This window comes from Xenopus tropicalis, chromosome 8 (assembly GCF_000004195.4).
Source record: "Xenopus tropicalis strain Nigerian chromosome 8, UCB_Xtro_10.0, whole genome shotgun sequence".
Classification (NCBI taxonomy): domain Eukaryota; kingdom Metazoa; phylum Chordata; class Amphibia; order Anura; family Pipidae; genus Xenopus; species Xenopus tropicalis.
The window spans coordinates 137,376,903-137,399,050 of NC_030684.2; the positions used below are offsets into that span (position 1 = coordinate 137,376,903).

Genomic DNA, 22,148 nt, shown 5'->3' on the forward strand with positions numbered 1-22,148 from the left:
GATACCATCATAATGGCTGCATGGTTATTTCTCTGTACTAAGCACAATCCTGCAGAAACAGCCCCCAAACCATACCCAATCCTGCATGAACAGCCCCCAAACCATACCCAATCCTGCAGAAACAGCCCCCAAACCATACCCAATCCTGCAGAAACAGCCCCCAAACCATACCCAATCCTGCAGAAATATCCCCCAAACCATACCCAATCCTGCAGAAACAGCCCCCAAACCATACCCAATCCTGCAGAAATATCCCCCAAACCATACCCAATCCTGCAGAAACAGCCCCCAAACCATACCCAATGCCTGGACAGAGCAATACCATCATAATGGCTGCATGGTTATTTTTCTGTACTAAACACAATCCTGCAGAAACAGCCCTCAAACCACACCCAATACCTGGACAGAGCGATACCATCATAATGGCTGCATAGTTATTTCTCTGTACTAAGCACAATCGTGCAGAAACAGCCCCCAAACCATACCCAAAGCCTTGACAGAGTGATACCATCATAATGGCTGCATGGTTATTTCTCTGTACTAAACACAATCCTGCAGAAACAGCCCCCAAACCATACCCAATGTCTCGACAGAGCGATACCATCATAATGACTGCATGGTTATTTCTCTGTACTAAGCACAATCCTGCAGAAACAGCCCCCAAACCATACCCAATCTTGCAGAAACAGCCCTCAAACCACACCCAATACCTGAACAGAGCGATACCATCATAATGGCTGCATGGTTATTTCTCTGTACTAAACACAATCCTGCAGAAACAACCCCCAAACCATACCCAATCCTGAAGAAACAGCCCCCAAACAATACCCAATGCCTGGACAGAGAGATACCATCAAAATAGCTGCATGGTTATTTCTCAGTACTAAGCACAATCCTGCAGAAACAACCCCCAAACCATACCCAATCCTGCAGAAACAGCCCCCAAACCATACCCAATGCCTGGACAGAGCGATACCATCATAATGGCTGCATGGTTATTTCTCTGTACTAAGCACAATCCTGCAGAAACAGCCCCCAAACCATACCCAATCCTGCTGGAACAGCCCCCAAACCATACCCAATCCTGTAGAAACAGCCCCCAAACCATACCCAATGCTGCAGAAACAGCCCCCAAAATATCCCCAATGCCTGGACAGAGCGATACCATCATAATGGCTGCATGGTTATTTCTCTGTACTAAACACAATCCTTCAGAAACAACCCCCAAACCATACCCAATCCTGCAGAAACAGCCCCCAAACCACACCCAATCCTGCAGAAACAGCCCCCAAACCACACCCAATGCCTGGACAGAGCGATACCATCATAATGGCTGCATGGTTATTTCTCTGTACTAAACACAATCCTACAGAAACAACCCCCAAACCATACCCAATCCTGCAGGAACAGCCCCCAAACCACACCCAATCCTGCAGGAACAGCCCCCAAGCCATACCCAATCCTGCAGGAACAGCCCCCAAACCATATCCAATCCTGCAGAAACAGCCCCCAAACCATACCCAATACCTGGACAGAGCGATACCATCATAATGGCTGCATGGTTATTTCTCTGTACTAAACACAATCCTGCAGAAACAGCCCCCAAACCATACCCAATCCTGCAGAAACAGCCCCCAAACCATACCCAATGCCTGGACAGAGCGATACCATCATAATGGCTGCATGGTTATTTCTCTGTACTAAGCACAATCCTGCAGAAACAGCCCCCAAACCATACCCAATCCTGCAGGAACAGCCCCCAAACCATACCCAATCCTGCAGAAACAGCCCCCAAACCATACCCAATACCTGGACAGAGCGATACCATCATAATGGCTGCATGGTTATTTCTCTGTACTAAACACAATCCTGCAGAAACAGCCCCCAAACCACACCCAATCCTGCAGAAACAGCCCCCAAACCATACCCAATGCCTGGACAGAGCGAAATCATCATAATGGCTGCATGGTTATTTCTCTGTACTAAACACAATCCTGCAGAAACAGCCCCCAAACCATACCCAATCCTGCAGAAACAGCCCCCAAAATATCCCCTATGCCTGGACAGAGCGATACCATCATAATGGCTGCATGGTTATTTCTCTGTACTAAACACAATCCTGCAGAAACAGCCCCCAAACCATACCCAATCCTGCAGGAACAGCCCCCAAACCACACCCAATGCCTTGACAGAGCGATACCATCATAATGGCTGCATGGTTATTTCTCTGTACTAAGCACAATCCTGCAGAAACAGCCCCCAAACCATACCCAATCCTGCAGAAACAGCCCCCAAACCATACCCAATACCTGGACAGAGCGATACCATCATAATGGCTGCATGGTTATTTCTCTGTACTAAACACAATCCTGCAGAAACAGCCCCCAAACCATACCCAATCCTGCAGAAACAGCCCCCAAACCATACCCAATGCCTGGAAAGAGCGATACCATCCTAATGGCTGCATGGTTATTTCTCTGTACTAAGCACAATCCTGCAGAAACAGCCCTCAAACCACACCCAATACCTGGACAGAGCGATATCATCATAATGGCTGCATGGTTATTTCTCTGTACTAAGCACAATCCTGCAGAAACAGCCCCCAAACCATACCCAATCCTGCAGAAACAGCCCCCAAACCATACCCAATGCCTGGACAGAGCGATACCATCATAATGGCTGCATGGTTATTTCTCTGTAATAAACACAATCCTGCAGAAACAGCCCCCAAACCATACCCAATCCTGCAGAAACAGCCCCCAAACCATACCCAATGCCTGGACAGAGCGATACCATCATAATGGCTGCATGGTTATTTCTCTGTACTAAGCACAATCCTGCAGAAACAGCCCCCAAACCATACCCAATCCTGCAGAAACAGCCCCCAAACCATACCCAATCCTGCAGAAACAGCCCCCAAACCATACCCAATCCTGCAGAAATATCCCCCAAACCATACCCAATCCTGCAGAAACAGCCCCCAAACCATACCCAATCCTGCAGAAATATCCCCCAAACCATACCCAATCCTGCAGAAACAGCCCCCAAACCATACCCAATGCCTGGACAGAGCAATACCATCATAATGGCTGCATGGTTATTTCTCTGTACTAAACACAATCCTGCAGAAACAGCCCCCAAACCACACCTAATACCTTGACAGAGCGATACCATCATAATGGCTGCATGGTTATTTCTCTGTACTAAGCACAATCCTGCAGAAACAGTCCCCAAACCATACCCAATCCTGCATGAACAGCCCCCAAACCATACCCAATCCTGCAGAAACAGCCCCCAAACCATACCCAATGCCTGGACAGAGCGATACCATCATAATGGCTGCATGGTTATTTCTCTGTACTAAACACAATCCTTCAGAAACAACCCCCAAACCATACCCAATCCTGCATGAACAGCCCCCAAACCATACCCAATGCCTGGAAAGAGCGATACCATCCTAATGGCTGCATGGTTATTTCTCTGTACTAAGCACAATCCTGCAGAAACAGCCCTCAAACCACACCCAATACCTGGACAGAGCGATACCATCATAATGGCTGCATGGTTATTTCTCTGTCCTAAGCACAATCCTGCAGAAACAGCCCCCAAACCATACCCAATCCTGCAGGAACAGCCCCCAAACCATACCCAATGCCTGGACAGAGCGATACCATCCTAAAAGCTGCATGGTTATTTCTCTGTACTAAGCACAATCCTGCAGAAACAGCCCTCAAACCACACCCAATACCTGGACAGAGCGATACCATCATAATGGCTGCATAGTTATTTCTCTGTACTAAGCACAATCCTGCAGGAACAGCCCCCAAACCATACCCAAAGCCTTGACAGAGTGATACCATCATAATGGCTGCATGGTTATTTCTCTGTACTAAACACAATCCTGCAGAAACAGCCCCCAAACCATACCCAATCCTGCAGAAACAGCCCCCAAACCATACCCAATGTCTCGACAGAGCGATACCATCATAATGACTGCATGGTTATTTCTCTGTACTAAGCACAATCCTGCAGAAACAGCCCCCAAACCATACCCAATCTTGCAGAAACAGCCCTCAAACCACACCCAATACCTGGACAGAGCGATACCATCATAATGGCTGCATGGTTATTTCTCTGTACTAAACACAATCCTGCAGAAACAACCCCCAAACCATACCCAATCCTGAAGAAACAGCCCCCAAACAATACCCAATGCCTGGACAGAGCGATACCATCATAATGGCTGCATGGTTATTTCTCAGTACTAAACACAATCCTGCAGAAACAGCCCCCAAACCATACCCAATGCCTGGACAGAGCGATACCATCATAATGGCTGCATGGTTATTTCTCTGTACTAAGCACAATCCTGCAGAAACAGCCCCCAAACCATACCCAATCCTGCAGGAACAGCCCCCAAACCATACCCAATCCTGCAGAAACAGCCCCCAAAATATCCCCAATGCCTGGACAGAGCGATACCATCATAATGGCTGCATGGTTATTTCTCTGTACTAAACACAATCCTTCAGAAACAACCCCCAAACCATACCCAATCCTGCAGAAACAGCCCCCAAACCATACCCAATGCCTGGAAAGAGCGATACCATCCTAATGGCTGCATGGTTATTTCTCTGTACTAAGCACAATCCTGCAGAAACAGCCCCCAAACCATACCCAATCCTGCATGAACAGCCCCCAAACCATACCCAATCCTGCAGAAACAGCCCCCAAACCATACCCAATGCCTGGACAGAGCGATACCATCATAATGGCTGCATGGTTATTTCTCTGTACTAAACACAATCCTTCAGAAACAACCCCCAAACCATACCCAATCCTGCATGAACAGCCCCCAAACCACACCCAATGCCTGGAAAGAGCGATACCATCCTAATGGCTGCATGGTTATTTCTCTGTACTAAGCACAATCCTGCAGAAACAGCCCTCAAACCACACCCAATACCTGGACAGAGCGATACCATCATAATGGCTGCATGGTTATTTCTCTGTCCTAAGCACAATCCTGCAGAAACAGCCCCCAAACCATACCCAATCCTGTAGGAACAGCCCCCAAACCATACCCAATGCCTGGACAGAGCGATACCATCCTAATGGCTGCATGGTTATTTCTCTGTACTAAGCACAATCCTGCAGAAACAGCCCTCAAACCACACCCAATACCTGGACAGAGTGATACCATCATAATGGCTGCATGGTTATTTCTCTGTACTAAGCACAATCCTGCAGAAACAGCCCCCAAACCATACCCAATCCTGCAGAAACAGTCCCCAAACCATACCCAATGTCTCGACAGAGCGATACCATCATAATGACTGCATGGTTATTTCTCTGTACTAAGCACAATCCTGCAGAAACAGCCCCCAAACCATACCCAATCTTGCAGAAACAGCCCTCAAACCACACCCAATACCTGGACAGAGCGATACCATCATAATGGCTGCATGGTTATTTCTCTGTACTAAACACAATCCTGCAGAAACAACCCCCAAACCATACCCAATCCTGAAGAAACAGCCCCCAAACAATACCCAATGCCTGGACAGAGAGATACCATCAAAATAGCTGCATGGTTATTTCTCAGTACTAAACACAATCCTGCAGAAACAGCCCCCAAACCATACCCAATCCTGCAGGAACAGCCCCCAAACCATACCCAATCCTGCAGAAACAGCCCCCAAACCATACCCAATCCTGCAGAAACAGCCCCCAAAATATCCCCAATGCCTTGACAGAGCGATACCATCATAATGGCTGCATGGTTATTTCTCTGTACTAAACACAATCCTGCAGAAACAGCCCCCAAACCATACCCAATCCTGCAGGAACAGCCCCCAAACCACACCCAATGCCTGGACAGAGCGATATCATCATAATGGCTGCATGGTTATTTCTCTGTACTAAACACAATCCTTCAGAAACAATCCCCAAACCATACCCAATCCTGCAGGAACAGCCCCCAAACCACACCCAATCCTGCAGGAACAGCCCCCAAACCATACCCAATCCTGCAGAAACAGCCCCCAAACCATACCCAATGCCTGGACAGAGCGATACCATCATAATAGCTGCATGGTTATTTTTCTGTACTAAGCACAATCCTGCAGAAACAGCCCCCAAACCATACCTAATCCTGCAGAAACAGCCCCCAAACCATACCCAATGCCTGGACAGAGCAATACCATCATAATGGCTGCATGGTTATTTCTCTGTACTAAACACAATCCTGCAGCAACAGCCCCCAAACCACACCCAATACCTGGACAGAGCGATACCATCATAATGGCTGCATGGTTATTTCTCTGTACTAAGCACAATCCTGCAGAAACAGCCCCCAAACCATACCCAATCCTGCATGAACAGCCCCCAAACCATACCCAATCCTGCAGAAACAGCCCCCAAACCATACCCAATGCCTGGACAGAGCGATACCATCATAATGGCTGCATGGTTATTTCTCTGTACTAAACACAATCCTGCAGAAACAACCCCCAAACCATACCCAATCCTGCAGGAACAGCCCCCAAACCATACCCAATGCCTGGAAAGAGCGATACCATCCTAATGGCTGCATGGTTATTTCTCTGTACTAAGCACAATCCTGCAGAAACAGCCCTCAAACCACACCCAATACCTGGACAGAGCGATACCATCATAATGGCTGCATGGTTATTTCTCTGTACTAAGCACAATCCCGCAGGAACAGCCCCCAAACCATACCCAATCCTGCAAAAACAGCCCCTCAAACCATACCCAATGCCTGGAAAGAGCGATACCATCATAATGGCTGCATGGTTATTTCTCTGTACTAAGCACAATCCTGCAGAAACAGCCCCCAAACCATACCCAATCCTGCATGAACAGCCCCCAAACCATACCCAATCCTGCAGAAACAGCCCCCAAACCATACCCAATGCCTGGACAGAGCGATACCATCATAATGGCTGCATGGTTATTTCTCTGTACTAAACACAATCCTTCAGAAACAACCCCCAAACCATACCCAATCCTGCATGAACAGCCCCCAAACCATACCCAATGCCTGGAAAGAGCGATACCATCCTAATGGCTGCATGGTTATTTCTCTGTACTAAGCACAATCGTGCAGAAACAGCCCCCAAACCATACCCAAAGCCTTGACAGAGTGATACCATCATAATGGCTGCATGGTTATTTCTCTGTACTAAGCACAATCGTGCAGAAACAGCCCCCAAACCATACCCAAAGCCTTGACAGAGTGATACCATCATAATGGCTGCATGGTTATTTCTCTGTACTAAACACAATCGTGCAGAAACAGCCCCCAAACCATACCCAATACCTGGACAGAGTGATACCATCATAATGGCTGCATGGTTATTTCTCTGTACTAAGCACAATCGTGCAGAAACAGCCCCCAAACCATACCCAAAGCCTTGACAGAGTGATACCATCATAATGGCTGCATGGTTATTTCTCTGTACTAAACACAATCCTGCAGAAACAGCCCCCAAACCATACCCAATCCTGCAGAAACAGCCCCCAAACCATACCCAATGTCTCGACAGAGCGATACCATCATAATGACTGCATGGTTATTTCTCTGTACTAAGCACAATCCTGCAGAAACAGCCCCCAAACCATACCCAATCTTGCAGAAACAGCCCTCAAACCACACCCAATACCTGGACAGAGCGATACCATCATAATGGCTGCATGGTTATTTCTCTGTACTAAACACAATCCTGCAGAAACAGCCCCCAAACCATACCCAATCCTGCAGAAACAGCCCCCAAACCATACCCAATGCCTGGACAGAGCGATACCATCATAATGGCTGCATGGTTATTTCTCTGTACTAAACACAATCCTGAAGAAACAGCCCCCAAACCATACCCAATCCTGCAGAAACAGCCCCCAAACAATACCCAATGCCTGGACAGAGAGATACCATCAAAATAGCTGCATGGTTATTTCTCAGTACTAAACACAATCCTGCAGAAACAGCCCCCAAACCATACCCAATCCTGCAGGAACAGCCCCCAAACCATACCCAATCCTGCAGAAACAGCCCCCAAACCATACCCAATCCTGCAGAAACAGCCCCCAAAATATCCCCAATGCCTGGACAGAGCGATACCATCATAATGGCTGCATGGTTATTTCTCTGTACTAAACACAATCCTTCAGAAACAACCCCCAAACCATACCCAATCCTGCAGAAACAGCCCCCAAACCACACCCAATCCTGCAGAAACAGCCCCCAAACCACACCCAATGCCTGGACAGAGCGATACCATCATAATGGCTGCATGGTTATTTCTCTGTACTAAACACAATCCTGCAGAAACAGCCCCCAAACCATACCCAATCCTGCAGGAACAGCCCCCAAACCACACCCAATGCCTGGACAGAGCGATACCATCATAATGGCTGCATGGTTATTTCTCTGTACTAAGCACAATCCTGCAGAAACAGCCCCCAAACCATACCCAATCCTGCAGAAACAGCCCCCAAACCATACCCAATACCTGGACAGAGCGATATCATCATAATGGCTGCATGGTTATTTCTCTGTACTAAACACAATCCTGCAGAAACAGCCCCCAAAACATACCCAATCCTGCAGAAACAGCCCCCAAAAAATCCCCAATGCCTGGACAGAGCGATACCATCATAATGGCTGCATGGTTATTTCTCTGTACTAAACACAATCCTTCAGAAACAACCCCCAAACCATACCCAATCCTGCAGGAACAGCCCCCAAACCACACCCAATCCTGCAGGAACAGCCCCCAAACCACACCCAATCCTGCAGGAACAGCCCCCAAACCATACCCAATCCTGCAGAAACAGCCCCCAAACCATACCCAATGCCTGGACAGAGCGATACCATCATAATGGCTGCATGGTTATTTCTCTGTACTAAGCACAATCCTGCAGAAACAGCCCCCAAACCATACCCAATCCTGCAGGAACAGCCCCCAAACCATACCCAATCCTGCAGAAACAGCCCCCAAACCATACCCAATACCTGGACAGAGCGATACCATCATAATGGCTGCATGGTTATTTCTCTGTACTAAACACAATCCTGCAGAAACAGCCCCCAAACCATACCCAATCCTGCAGAAACAGCCCCCAAACCATACCCAATGCCTGGACAGAGCGATACCATCATAATGGCTGCATGGTTATTTCTCTGTACTAAACACAATCCTTCAGAAACAACCCCCAAACCATACCCAATCCTGCAGGAACAGCCCCCAAACCACACCCAATCCTGCAGGAACAGCCCCCAAACCATACCCAATCCTGCAGAAACAGCCCCCAAACCATACCCAATGCCTGGACAGAGCGATACCATCATAATGGCTGCATGGTTATTTCTCTGTACTAAGCACAATCCTGCAGAAACAGCCCCCAAACCATACCCAATCCTGCAGGAACAGCCCCCAAACCATACCCAATCCTGCAGAAACAGCCCCCAAACCATACCCAATACCTGGACAGAGCGATACCATCATAATGGCTGCATGGTTATTTCTCTGTACTAAACACAATCCTGCAGAAACAGCCCCCAAACCATACCCAATCCTGCAGAAACAGCCCCCAAACCATACCCAATGCCTGGACAGAGCGATACCATCATAATGGCTGCATGGTTATTTCTCTGTACTAAGCACAATCCTGCAGAAACAGCCCCCAAACCATACCCAATCCTGCAGGAACAGCCCCCAAACCATACCCAATCCTGCAGAAACAGCCCCCAAACCATACCCAATACCTGGACAGAGCGATACCATCATAATGGCTGCATGGTTATTTCTCTGTACTAAACACAATCCTGCAGAAACAGCCCCCAAACCATACCCAATCCTGCAGAAACAGCCCCCAAACCATACCCAATGCCTGGACAGAGCGAAATCATCATAATGGCTGCATGGTTATTTCTCTGTACTAAACACAATCCTGCAGAAACAGCCCCCAAACCATACCCAATCCTGCAGGAACAACCCCCAAACCATACCCAATCCTGCAGAAACAGCCCCCAAACCACACCCAATGCCTGGACAGAGCGATACCATCATAATGGCTGCATGGTTATTTCTCTGTACTAAACACAATCCTGCAGAAACAGTCCCCAAACCATACCCAATGCCTGGACAGAGCGATATCATCATAATGGCTGCATGGTTATTTCTCTGTACTAAACACAATCCTGCAGAAACAGCCCCCAAAACATACCCAATCCTGCAGAAACAGCCCCCAAAAAATCCCCAATGCCTGGACAGAGCGATACCATCATAATGGCTGCATGGTTATTTCTCTGTACTAAACACAATCCTTCAGAAACAACCCCCAAACCATACCCAATCCTGCAGGAACAGCCCCCAAACCATACCCAATGCCTGGACAGAGCGATACCATCATAATGGCTGCATGGTTATTTCTCTGTACTAAGCACAATCCTGCAGAAACTGCCCCCAAACCATACCCAATCCTGCAGGAACAGCCCCCAAAACATACCCAATCCTGCAGAAACAGCCCCCAAACCATACCCAATACCTGGACAGAGCGATACCATCATAATGGCTGCATGGTTATTTCTCTGTACTAAACACAATCCTGCAGAAACAGCCCCCAAACCATACCCAATCCTGCAGAAACAGCCCCCAAACCATACCCAATGCCTGGACAGAGCGATACCATCATAATGGCTGCATGGTTATTTCTCTGTACTAAGCACAATCCTGCAGAAACAGCCCCCAAACCATACCCAATCCTGCAGGAACAGCCCCCAAACCATACCCAATCCTGCAGAAACAGCCCCCAAACCATACCCAATACCTGGACAGAGCGATACCATCATAATGGCTGCATGGTTATTTCTCTGTATATATAACACAATCCTGCAGAAACAGCCCCCAAACCATACCCAATCCTGCAGAAACAGCCCCCAAACCATACCCAATGCCTGGACAGAGCGAAATCATCATAATGGCTGCATGGTTATTTCTCTGTACTAAACACAATCCTGCAGAAACAGCCCCTAAACCATACCCAATCCTGCAGAAACAGCCCCCAAAAAATCCCCAATGCCTGGACAGAGCGATACCATCATAATTGCTGCATGGTTATTTCTCTGTACTAAACACAATCCTTCAGAAACAACCCCCAAACCATACCCAATCCTGCAGAAACAGCCCCCAAACCACACCCAATCCTGCAGGAACAGCCCCCAAACCATACCCAATCCTGCAGAAACAGCCCCCAAACCATACCCAATGCCTGGACAGAGCGATACCATCATAATGGCTGCATGGTTATTTCTCTGTACTAAGCACAATCCTGCAGAAACAGCCCCCAAACCATACCCAATCCTGCAGGAACAGCCCCCAAACCATACCCAATCCTGCAGAAACAGCCCCCAAACCATACCCAATGTCTGGACAGAGCGAAATCATCATAATGGCTGCATGGTTATTTCTCTGTACTAAACACAATCCTGCAGAAACAGCCCCCAAACCATACCCAATCCTGCAGAAACAGCCCCCAAAAAATCCCCAATGCCTGGACAGAGCGATACCATCATATTAGCTGCATGGTTATTTCTCTGTACTAAACACAATCCTGCAGAAACAGCCCCCAAACCATACCCAATGCCTGGACAGAGCGATACCATCATATTAGCTGCATGGTTATTTCTCTCTACCGAACACAATCCTGCAGAAACAGCCCCCAAACCACACCCAATCCTGCAGGAACAGCCCCCAAACCATACCCAATCCTGCAGAAACAGCCCCCAAACCATACCCAATCCTGCAGGAACAGCCCCCAAACCATACCCAATACCTGGACAGAGCGATACCATCATAATGGCTGCATGGTTATTTCTCTGTACTAAACACAATCCTTCAGAAACAACCCCCAAACCATACCCAATCCTGCAGAAACAGCCCCCAAACCATACCCAATACCTGGACAGAGCGATACCATCATAATGGCTGCATGGGTATTTCTCTGTACTAAGCACAATCCTGCAGAAACTACCCCCAAACCATACCCAATCCTGAAGAAACAGCCCCCAAACCATACCCAATCCTGCAGAAACAGCCCCCAAACCATACCCAATGCCTGGACAGAGGATGATGTGGATTGTATTTCTCAAGCCAATATGTCATGCCCTATGGATTTCCAAGATGAATGTGCTATCCAGACTTTGACTGATTTGTGTAGGGAAAGCATGATGGGTGAAAACGATTTGCCAGTGATTCATACCGGTTTAAGGTCTAAATCGAGCTTTTACCCCATACAATCGAGAAGTCACAATATAGTTCTGTTTCAGAAATTGGTACAACAGGACATTGAGGATTTAGCAATGAAATGGGGTAGAGAGCGTGTTAGATCCAGTATAAGAAACCCCTGGGGAGAGTGAGGCTTTGAAGTCTCTGAGTAGAGACAGAGAGGTAGTTGTTAAGGCAGCGGACAAAGGAGGGTCCGTGGTGGTCTTAGATGCGTCGGCTTATAAGACTGAGGTGATGCGTCAATTAGGGGATACCGATACTTATAGGTCTCTAGATAAAGACCCCACGACATGGTTCCAGAAATTATTGAATGATTTGCTATGTGAGGGTTTGTCTATGGGGATCCTTGATAAGAAAGAATATGAATTCCTCTATTGTGCCCACCCAACTATTCCCGTCTTTCACACTCTTCCGAAGGTACATAAATCCTTGGAAAATGTGAAGGGACGCCCGATTGTGGCAGGAATTGGATCATTGAATGAAGGGCTTTCCCGCTATATTGATAAGTTGCTGATGCCTTTGGTGGTGCAGTTACCAACCTATCTTAGAGACACCCCTATGTGTATTAATAAATTGGCAGATTTGGTTTGGAAACCTACCTATAGGTGGTTTTCAATGGATGTGACTGCTCTGTATTCCTCCATTGATCATAGTTTAGGTTTACGGTCCATACAATTTTGGCTAGAGCTGAATGGGGGATTTTCATCGGTACAAATGGATTTTATTATGCAAGCTGTCCATTTTCTTCTGCATACTAATTATTTTTTGTTTAATGGGACATTCTATCTCCAGAGACGTGGAGCCGCAATGGGTGCTTCCTTCGCTGCCACATATGCCAACCTGTTCATGGGTTGGTGGGAGCGGCTTCACGTCTTTGGAGCTAGTAATCCCTTTCAAAATCGACTGATACGTTTCTATCGCTACATAGATGACTGCATTGGGGTTTGGGATGGGGATGAATCCTCATTGCGATCTTTCATTGATTATTGTAATGAGGCTGTGGAAGGTATCCACTTTACTTATGAAACTGACCCAGACAGGATCCCGTTTTTGGATGTGGTTTTGTCTACAACCGATGGTATAGTAAGTACTGACCTATATCGCCATATCGCTATTCTCCATGCTGAGAGTGGTCACCCCAGGGCTTGCATTAGGGGTATCCCTGTTGGGCAATTTTTACGCCTTCGGCGGATTTGCTCCACTTGGGATAAGTTTCAGGAGCAGGCCATGCAACTTTGGGATAGGTTTACCCAGCGGGGTTATGATACTGCGGTCATTAAAATGGCCTATGAAAGGGCTGTGGCAATGGATAGGATGGATTTATTGAGTCCCAAGAGCAGGAATATCGCACGTCGAGGGGGTTTCAACATGAAACCCAGGTTCTGTACCACTTATGGGCGTGGCGTATTTGATATACAGAGGAGTATACGCAAACATTGGGGCATCCTTAGGCAGGATCCGGTCCTGCGTGATGTTTTGGACATTACTCCCCGCTTTACTTATAGGAGGGCTAAAAATGTTTCCTCATGGATTTCCAGAAGTTTATATTTGTCAGGCAGGAAGGAACAGGAACAGGAGCCTACTTGGTTGCGCCATAAAGGCACCTATAAGTGTGGAAGGAATAGGTGTAAGGCCTGTGGGATCATTAATGTTTCTAGAACCTTTACCTGCACTGTCACAGGGCAAATTTTTGATATTCCCCAATATTTTAATTGCCAGTCAAAAGGGATCATTTATTTAGCCACGTGTGAGTGTGGGGCCCAGTATGTCGGTAAGACTATTAGAAGAGCCGGGACCAGATTTTTGGAACACTTATCAGCTATAGAGAGGCAGGATTATAAATCGGCAATTGCTAAACATATAAGAGAGAGACATTGTGATGGTGGTCGGGTGACTTTCCAAATAATTGATAAACCAAGGGTTAACATAAGGCGAGGTGACTTGGATAATAGGCTATTGGAGAGTGAAGTTCAATGGATTTTTCGCCTTAAAACAACGGAACAGTATGGGGGCGTTAATAGGGAATGGGAGATATCGTGTAAATGATAGCTACTATTGCACCTTTGAGGATGTATGTTACAAACCTGTGTTTATTAGAGTCTAGGGCTACTCCAGTTTTGACTCATTATATATGAGATAGTTGTATTTGTTTTGGTATGCTCAACCATGTATTCATATGGTAATTTGCTATTATGATGGTTTTGGGGCTAGGGGGTTAATGTGCTTGGATGTACTTTCCCCTGTCATCTTTTGGATGCATATGTTTTTAACTGATTTTATTCACTCATGGGGTTAATGATGGATTAGTGGGTGTGTTTATTTTTGGGACTAATTGGTTAAAAACCGGTGGTGGTCAGTGTTACAATTCAGCTTCTGAGGAAGTGGCATGTTAGCCACGAAACGCGTCAAGCTGTATGGGTGAGAACACTCCTCTATGTTTATCATGTTTTTAATGATATGGAAATAAATATATGTTTTTACTAAACTATTGCCTGGCGCTCCGCTTCTACTTCCATTTTTTCCCTTTGAATTTTGGCCCTGTCGGGGGCCATTGGGGAGCGTGGTAGCGCCGTGTGCATGTTACAGCCTGCTATCCTGGTGTGTGCTCCCCTTATTGCTTTTTGTGTCTGGACAGAGCGATACCATCATAATGGCTGCATGGTTATTTCTCTGTACTAAGCACAATCCTGCAGAAACAGCCCCCAAACCATACCCAATCCTGCAGAAACAGCCCCCAACCATACCCAATGCCTGGACAGAGCGATACCATCATAATGGCTGCATGGTTATTTCTCTGTACTAAGTACAATCCTGAAGAAACAGCCCCCAAACCATACCCAATCCTGCAGGAACAGCCCCCAAACCATACCCAACCCTGCAGAAACAGCCCCCAAACCATACCCAATCCTGCAGAAACAGCCCCCAAAAAATCCCCAATGCCTGGACAGAGCGATACCATCATAATGGCTGCATGGATATTTCTCTGTACTAAGCACAATCCTGCAGAAACATCCCCCAAACCGTACCCAATCCTGCAGGAACAGCCCCCAAACCATACCCAATGCCTGGACAGAGCGATACCATCATAATGGCTGCATGGTTATTTCTCTGTACTAAACACAATCCTGTAGAAACAGCCCCCAAACCATACCCAATGCCTGGACAGAGCGATACCATCATAAAGGCTGCATGGTTATTTCTCTGTACTAAGCACAATCCTGCAGGAACAGCCCCCAAACCATACCCAATCCTGCAGAAACAGCCCCCAAACCATACCCAATGCCTGGACAGAGCGATACCATCATAATGGCTGCATGGTTATTTCTCTGTACTAAACACAATCCTGCAGGAACAGCCCCCAAACCATACCCAATTCTGCAGAAACAGCCCCCCAAAAATACCCAATGCCTGGACAGAGCAATACCATCATAATGGCTGCATGGTTATTTCTCTGTACTAAGCACAATCCTGCAGAAACAGCCCCCAAACCATACCCAATCCTGCAGAAACAGCCCCCCAACCATACCCAATGCCTGGACAGAGCTAGACCATCATAATGGCTGCATGGTTATTTCTCTGTACTAAGCACAATCCTGCAGAAACAACCCCCAAACCATACCCAATCCTGCAGGAACAGCCCCCAAACCATACCCAATGCCTGGACAGAGCGATACCATCATAATGGCTGCATGGTTATTTCTCTGTACTAAGCACAATCCTGCAGAAACAACCCCCAAACCATACCCAATCCTGCAGGAACAGCCCCCAAACCACACCCAATGCCTGGACAGAGCGATACCATCATAATGGCTGCATGGTTATTTCTCTGTACTAAACACAATCCTGCAGAAACAGCCCCCAAACCATACCCAATCCTGCAGGAACAGCCCCCAAACCATACCCAATGCCTGGACAGAGCGATACCATCATAATGGCTGCATGGTTATTTCTCTGTACTAAGCACAATCCTGCAGAAACAGCCCCCAAACCATACCCAATCCTGCAGGAACAGCCCCCAAACCACACCCAATGCCTGGACAGAGCGATATCATCATAATGGCTGCATGTTATTTCTCTGTACTAAACACAATCCTGCAGAAACAGCCCCCAAACAATACCCAATCCTGAAGAAACAGCCCCCAAACCATACCCAATCCTGCAGGAACAGCCCCCAAACCACACCCAATGCCTGGACAGAGCGATACCATCATAATGGCTGCATGGTTATTTCTCTGTACTAAGCACAATCCTGTGGAAACATCACCAAAACCATACCCAATCCTGCAGGAACAGCCCCCAAACCGTACCCAATCCTGCAGGAACAGCCCCCAAACCGTACCCAATCCTGCAGAAACATCCCCCAAACCGTACCCAATCCTGCAGGAACAGCCCCCAAACCACACCCAATGCCTGGACAGAGCGATACAATCATAAAGGCTGCATGGTTTTTTCTCTGTACTAAGCACAATCCTGCAGGAACAGCCCCCAAACCATACCGAAAGCCTGGACAGAGCGATACCATCATAATGGCTGCATGGTTATTTCTCTGTACTAACCACAATCCTGCAGAAACAGCCCCCAAACCATACCCAATGCCTGGACAGAGCGATACCATCATAATGGCTGCATGGTTATTTCTCTGTACTAAACACAATCCTTCAGAAACAGCCCCCAAACCATACCCAATCCTGCAGAAACAGCCCCCAAACCATACCCAATGCCTGGACAGAGCGATACCATCATAATGGCTGCATGGTTATTTCTCTGTACTAAACACAATCCTTCAGAAACAACCCCCAAACCATACCCAATCCTGCAGAAACAGCCCCCAAAATCCCCAATGCCTGGACAGAGCAATACCATCATAATGGCTGCATGGTTATTTCTCTGTACTAAACACAATCCTGCAGAAACAGCCCCCAAACCATACCCTATCCTGCAGGAACAGCCCCCAAACCATACCCAATACCTTGACAGAGCGATACCATCATAATGGCTGCATGGTTATTTCTCTGTACTAAACACAATCCTGCAGAATCAGCCCCCAAACCATACCCAATCCTGAAGAAACAGCCCCCAAACCATACCCAATGCCTGGACAGAGCGATACCATCATAATGGCTGCATGGTTATTTCTCTGTACTAAGCACAATCCTGTGGAAACATCACCAAAACCATACCCAATCCTGCAGGAACAGCCCCCAAACCACACCCAATGCCTGGACAGAGCGATACCATCATAATGGCTGCATGGTTATTTCTCTGTACTAAACACAATCCTGCAGAAACAGCCCCCAAACAATACCCAATCCTGCAGAAACAGCCCCCAAACCATACCCAATGTCTGGACAGAGAGATACCATCATAATGGCTGCATGGTTATTTCTCTGTACTAAACACAATCCTGCAGAAACAGCCCCCAAACAATACCCAATCCTGCAGGAACAGCCCCCAAACCATACCCAATGCCTGGACAGAGCGATACCATCATAATGGCTGCATGGTTATTTCTCTGTAGTAAGCACAATCCTGCAGAAACAACCCCCAAACCATACCCAATCCTGCATGAACAGCCCCCAAACCATACCCAATGCCTGGACAGAGCGATACCATCATAATGGCTGCATGGTTATTTCTCTGTAGTAAGCACAATCCTGCAGAAACAGCCCTGTAACTACACCCATGACATGTATAGAGAGATTCCATAATACTAATATAGTTCTATAAGGATATTTGTGGGTGAGACAATAGGTGGTTCCATTCAGCTCTAGGGTGCAAGTAAACACTCCCATCACATTTTAGGCTGTAGCCAAAGGGGGGCTCCCGAATGGGGTTGATTGGTTGATAATTTTAAACTACTGACTGCTAAATTTTGCTGAAGTTTCCTGGCCCCCCGGCATCCCAGTGGCACACTGCATGGCACTTCTAACAAAAACATATATACATAGATAATATCCTTATCAATAGCAGTTGGGGGGATATTCAGTTAAATCCATCTTAATAAGCAACAAATATTTCAGTGAAATAAAGCAACATTTCCTGGCTCAAAATGAAACAAACAATTCAACAAAAAGCAAACATATTAGACATACTGTACCAAACAATGCATAGGTGCATCCCAGTGCCTCATGGTACCCACTCTCCTAACGCATTTCGCGTTATATACCCCCAACATTTAATTAACACAGTGTGCAGGACTACTAGCCAACCCTATAACAAGCTCATAATATATCAAGAGCTTAAAATATACATATCTAAGGGCTTTCAAACAGCCCTGCACCTAGCATAAATCATATAAAGTCACACAGAAAGTGAAAAATTACAAAAACAAACACAAAAATCACAATGATTTAACTATTTCAATAGATGTTGCACCTTCGAAACACTGAAGTACATATAAAGTACACATAATCTCATTATTATTATTGCACCTTGGAAACATCCAAAAATGCCAAAAGGCAATTTCAATAATTGTAATAATAATAATAATAACCATGATATTATATTATATATTAATATTGCACATAGATTTTATTTAAATACCTCCAAGGTGCATAAATATCATATATACATCCAAAGTGCGTACCAGTGCAAAAAACAAACAATAAATAACAATTAAAATCAATACATAGATATAAAAGTATTTTTACTAAAATATTTTTCCCCTTACAATGACCCAGACCAGTATATCTTGTGCAATTTTTGTTCGGTTCAATATAATAACATCTTACCTTTGTAGAACTGCTCCCCCCGGCTCTGCAGGGCAACTGGTACCTCTCAGCACTTTGTAGCGAAGAAGGAGAGTCAGTCAGCAGCAAGTGGGTCTGACCGGGAACTGCTGTTTCCCTCTCTGTGTATGAAAACTGAGCTGTGATTGGCTGCCTTCATCCTACTGTGTGTCTGGGAAATGACCGTTAGGCTATGGCCAACTGTTATCTGTAACAGGCCGGGGCCCGACAGGGAGAGAGAAACTGGGAAACAAGTGCAGACCCCCCACCTTTACACAGACAGCTGCCCATCAGGCTGCATTTGAAATGTCAGTTGGGCACAGGGCTTCCCCCTCATACTGGCAGGGGCTGCTATTAATTGGCACAAATGGCAGTTGGAGAACGGTGAATGATATGTAAAAGCACATACTCAAAAATGTTTTATGTAAACAGTAACTATTTCCAGCCCATATTAAATAGACTTATTTATTTTATAAGAAATATAATACATTTTGGCCCCTGAGTGTATGTGGGGTGGGGGGGGGGGGGGCAGCAGGGCAGACACTGAGTTGGTGCCCCCCCCCCCCAATCTCCTGCCTTCTGTTGGCCTCTCCCGGCTTCTCAATGGCACCTTCATGTGTGTGGGACTGTACCACCCACCTTATTGGGGGGAGCCTCTCCCGGCTTCTCAATGGCACCTTCATGTGTGTGGGACTGTACCATCCACCTTATTGGGGGGAGCCTCTCCCGGCTTCTCAATGGCACCTTCATGTGTGTGGGACTGTACCATCCACCTTATTGGGGGGAGCCTCTCCCAGCTCAATGGCACCTTCATGTGTGTGGGACTGTACCATCCACCTTATTGGGGGGAGCCTCTCCCGGCTTCTCAAAGGCACCTTCATGTGTGTGGGACTGTACCATCCACCTTATTGGGGGGAGCCTCTCCCGGCTTCTCAATGGCACCTTCATGTGTGTGGGACTGTACCACCCACCTTATTGGGGGGAGCCTCTCCCGGCTTCTCAATGGCACCTTCATGTGTGTGGGACTGTACCACCCACCTTATTGGGGGGAGCCTCTCCCGGCTTCTCAATGGCACCTTCATGTGTGTGGGACTGTACCACCCACCTTATTGGGGGGAGCCTCTCCCGGCTTCTCAATGGCACCTTCATGTGTGTGGGACTGTACCACCCACCTTATTGGGGGGAGCCTCTCCCGGCTTCTCAATGGCACCTTCATGTGTGTGGGACTGTACCACCCACCTTATTGGGGGGAGCCTCTCCCGGCTTCTCAATGGCACCTTCATGTGTGTGGGACTGTACCATCCACCTTATTGGGGGGAGCCTCTCCCAGCTCAATGGCACCTTCATGTGTGTGGGACTGTACCATCCACCTTATTGGGGGGAGCCTCTCCCGGCTTCTCAAAGGCACCTTCATGTGTGTGGGACTGTACCATCCACCTTATTGGGGGGAGCCTCTCCCGGCTTCTCAAAGGCACCTTCATGTGTGTGGGACTGTACCATCCACCTTATTGGGGGGAGCCTCTCCCGGCTTCTCAAAGGCACCTTCATGTGTGTGGGACTGTACCATCCACCTTATTGGGGGGAGCCTCTCCCGGCTTCTCAAAGGCACCTTCATGTGTGTGGGACTGTACCATCCACCTTATTGGGGGGAGCCTCTCCCGGCTTCTCAATGGCACCTTCATGTGTGTGGGACTGTACCACCCACCTTATTGGGGGGAGCCTCTCCCGGCTTCTCAATGGCACCTACATGCGTGTGGGACTGTACCACCCACCTTATTGGGGGGAGCCTCTCCCGGCTTCTCAATGGCACCTTCATGTGTGTGGGACTGTACCACCCACCTTATTGGGGGGAGCCTCTCCCGGCTTCTCAATGGCACCTTCATGTGTGTGGGACTGTACCACCCACCTTATTGGGGGGAGCCTCTCCCGGCTTCTCAATGGCACCTTCATGTGTGTGGGACTGTACCACCCACCTTATTGGGGGGGAGCCTCTCCCGGCTTCTCAATGGCACCTTCATGTGTGTGGGACTGTACCATCCACCTTATTGGGGGGAGCCTCTCCCGGCTTCTCAATGGCACCTTCATGTGTGTGGGACTGTACCACCCACCTTATTGGGGGGAGCCTCTCCCGGCTTCTCAATGGCACCTTCATGTGTGTGGGACTGTACCATCCACCTTATTGGGGGGAGCCTCTCCCGGCTTCTCAATGGCACCTACATGCGTGTGGGACTGTACCACCCACCTTATTGGGGGGAGCCTCTCCCGGCTTCTCAATGGCACCTTCATGTGTGTGGGACTGTACCATCCACCTTATTGGGGGGAGCCTCTCCCGGCTTCTCAATGGCACCTTCATGTGTGTGGGACTGTACCACCCACCTTATTGGGGGGAGCCTCTCCCGGCTTCTCAATGGCACCTTCATGTGTGTGGGACTGTACCATCCACCTTATTGGGGGGAGCCTCTCCCGGCTTCTCAATGGCACCTTCATGTGTGTGGGACTGTACCATCCACCTTATTGGGGGGAGCCTCTCCCGGCTTCTCAAAGGCACCTTCATGTGTGTGGGACTGTACCATCCACCTTATTGGGGGGAGCCTCTCCCGGCTTCTCAATGGCACCTTCATGTGTGTGGGACTGTACCACCCACCTTATTGGGCGGAGCCTCTCCCGGCTTCTCAATGGCACCTTCATGTGTGTGGGACTGTACCATCCACCTTATTGGGGGGAGCCTCTCCCGGCTTCTCAATGGCACCTTCATGTGTGTGGGACTGTACCATCCACCTTATTGGGGGGAGCCTCTCCCGGCTTCTCAATGGCACCTTCATGTGTGTGGGACTGTACCACCCACCTTATTGGGGGAGCCTCTCCCGGCTTCTCAATGGCACCTTCATGTGTGTGGGACTGTACCACCCACCTTATTGGGGGGAGCCTCTCCCGGCTTCTCAATGGCACCTTCATGTGTGTGGGACTGTACCACCCACCTTATTGGGGGGGAGCCTCTCCCGGCTTCTCAATGGCACCTTCATGTGTGTGGGACTGTACCATCCACCTTATTGGGGGGAGCCTCTCCCGGCTTCTCAATGGCACCTTCATGTGTGTGGGACTGTACCACCCA

At 47.8% G+C, this 22,148-nt stretch overlaps 1 protein-coding gene across 1 annotated transcript in view; it reads right to left on the minus strand.

Moving 5' to 3' along the window:
* Window positions 1-20,379, minus strand: part of mllt11 (MLLT11, transcription factor 7 cofactor) — a 36,518-nt gene extending 16,139 nt beyond the window's left edge. Inside the window, exons 1-2 of the transcript XR_004219875.1 lie at window positions 20,276-20,379; window positions 19,040-19,158 (exon numbers count right to left, since the gene is read on the minus strand). The gene's annotated coding sequence lies outside the window, so the exon portion shown is untranslated. The remainder of the gene's footprint in view (window positions 1-19,039; window positions 19,159-20,275) is intronic.
* Between the last annotated feature and the right edge of the window lie 1,769 nt (window positions 20,380-22,148).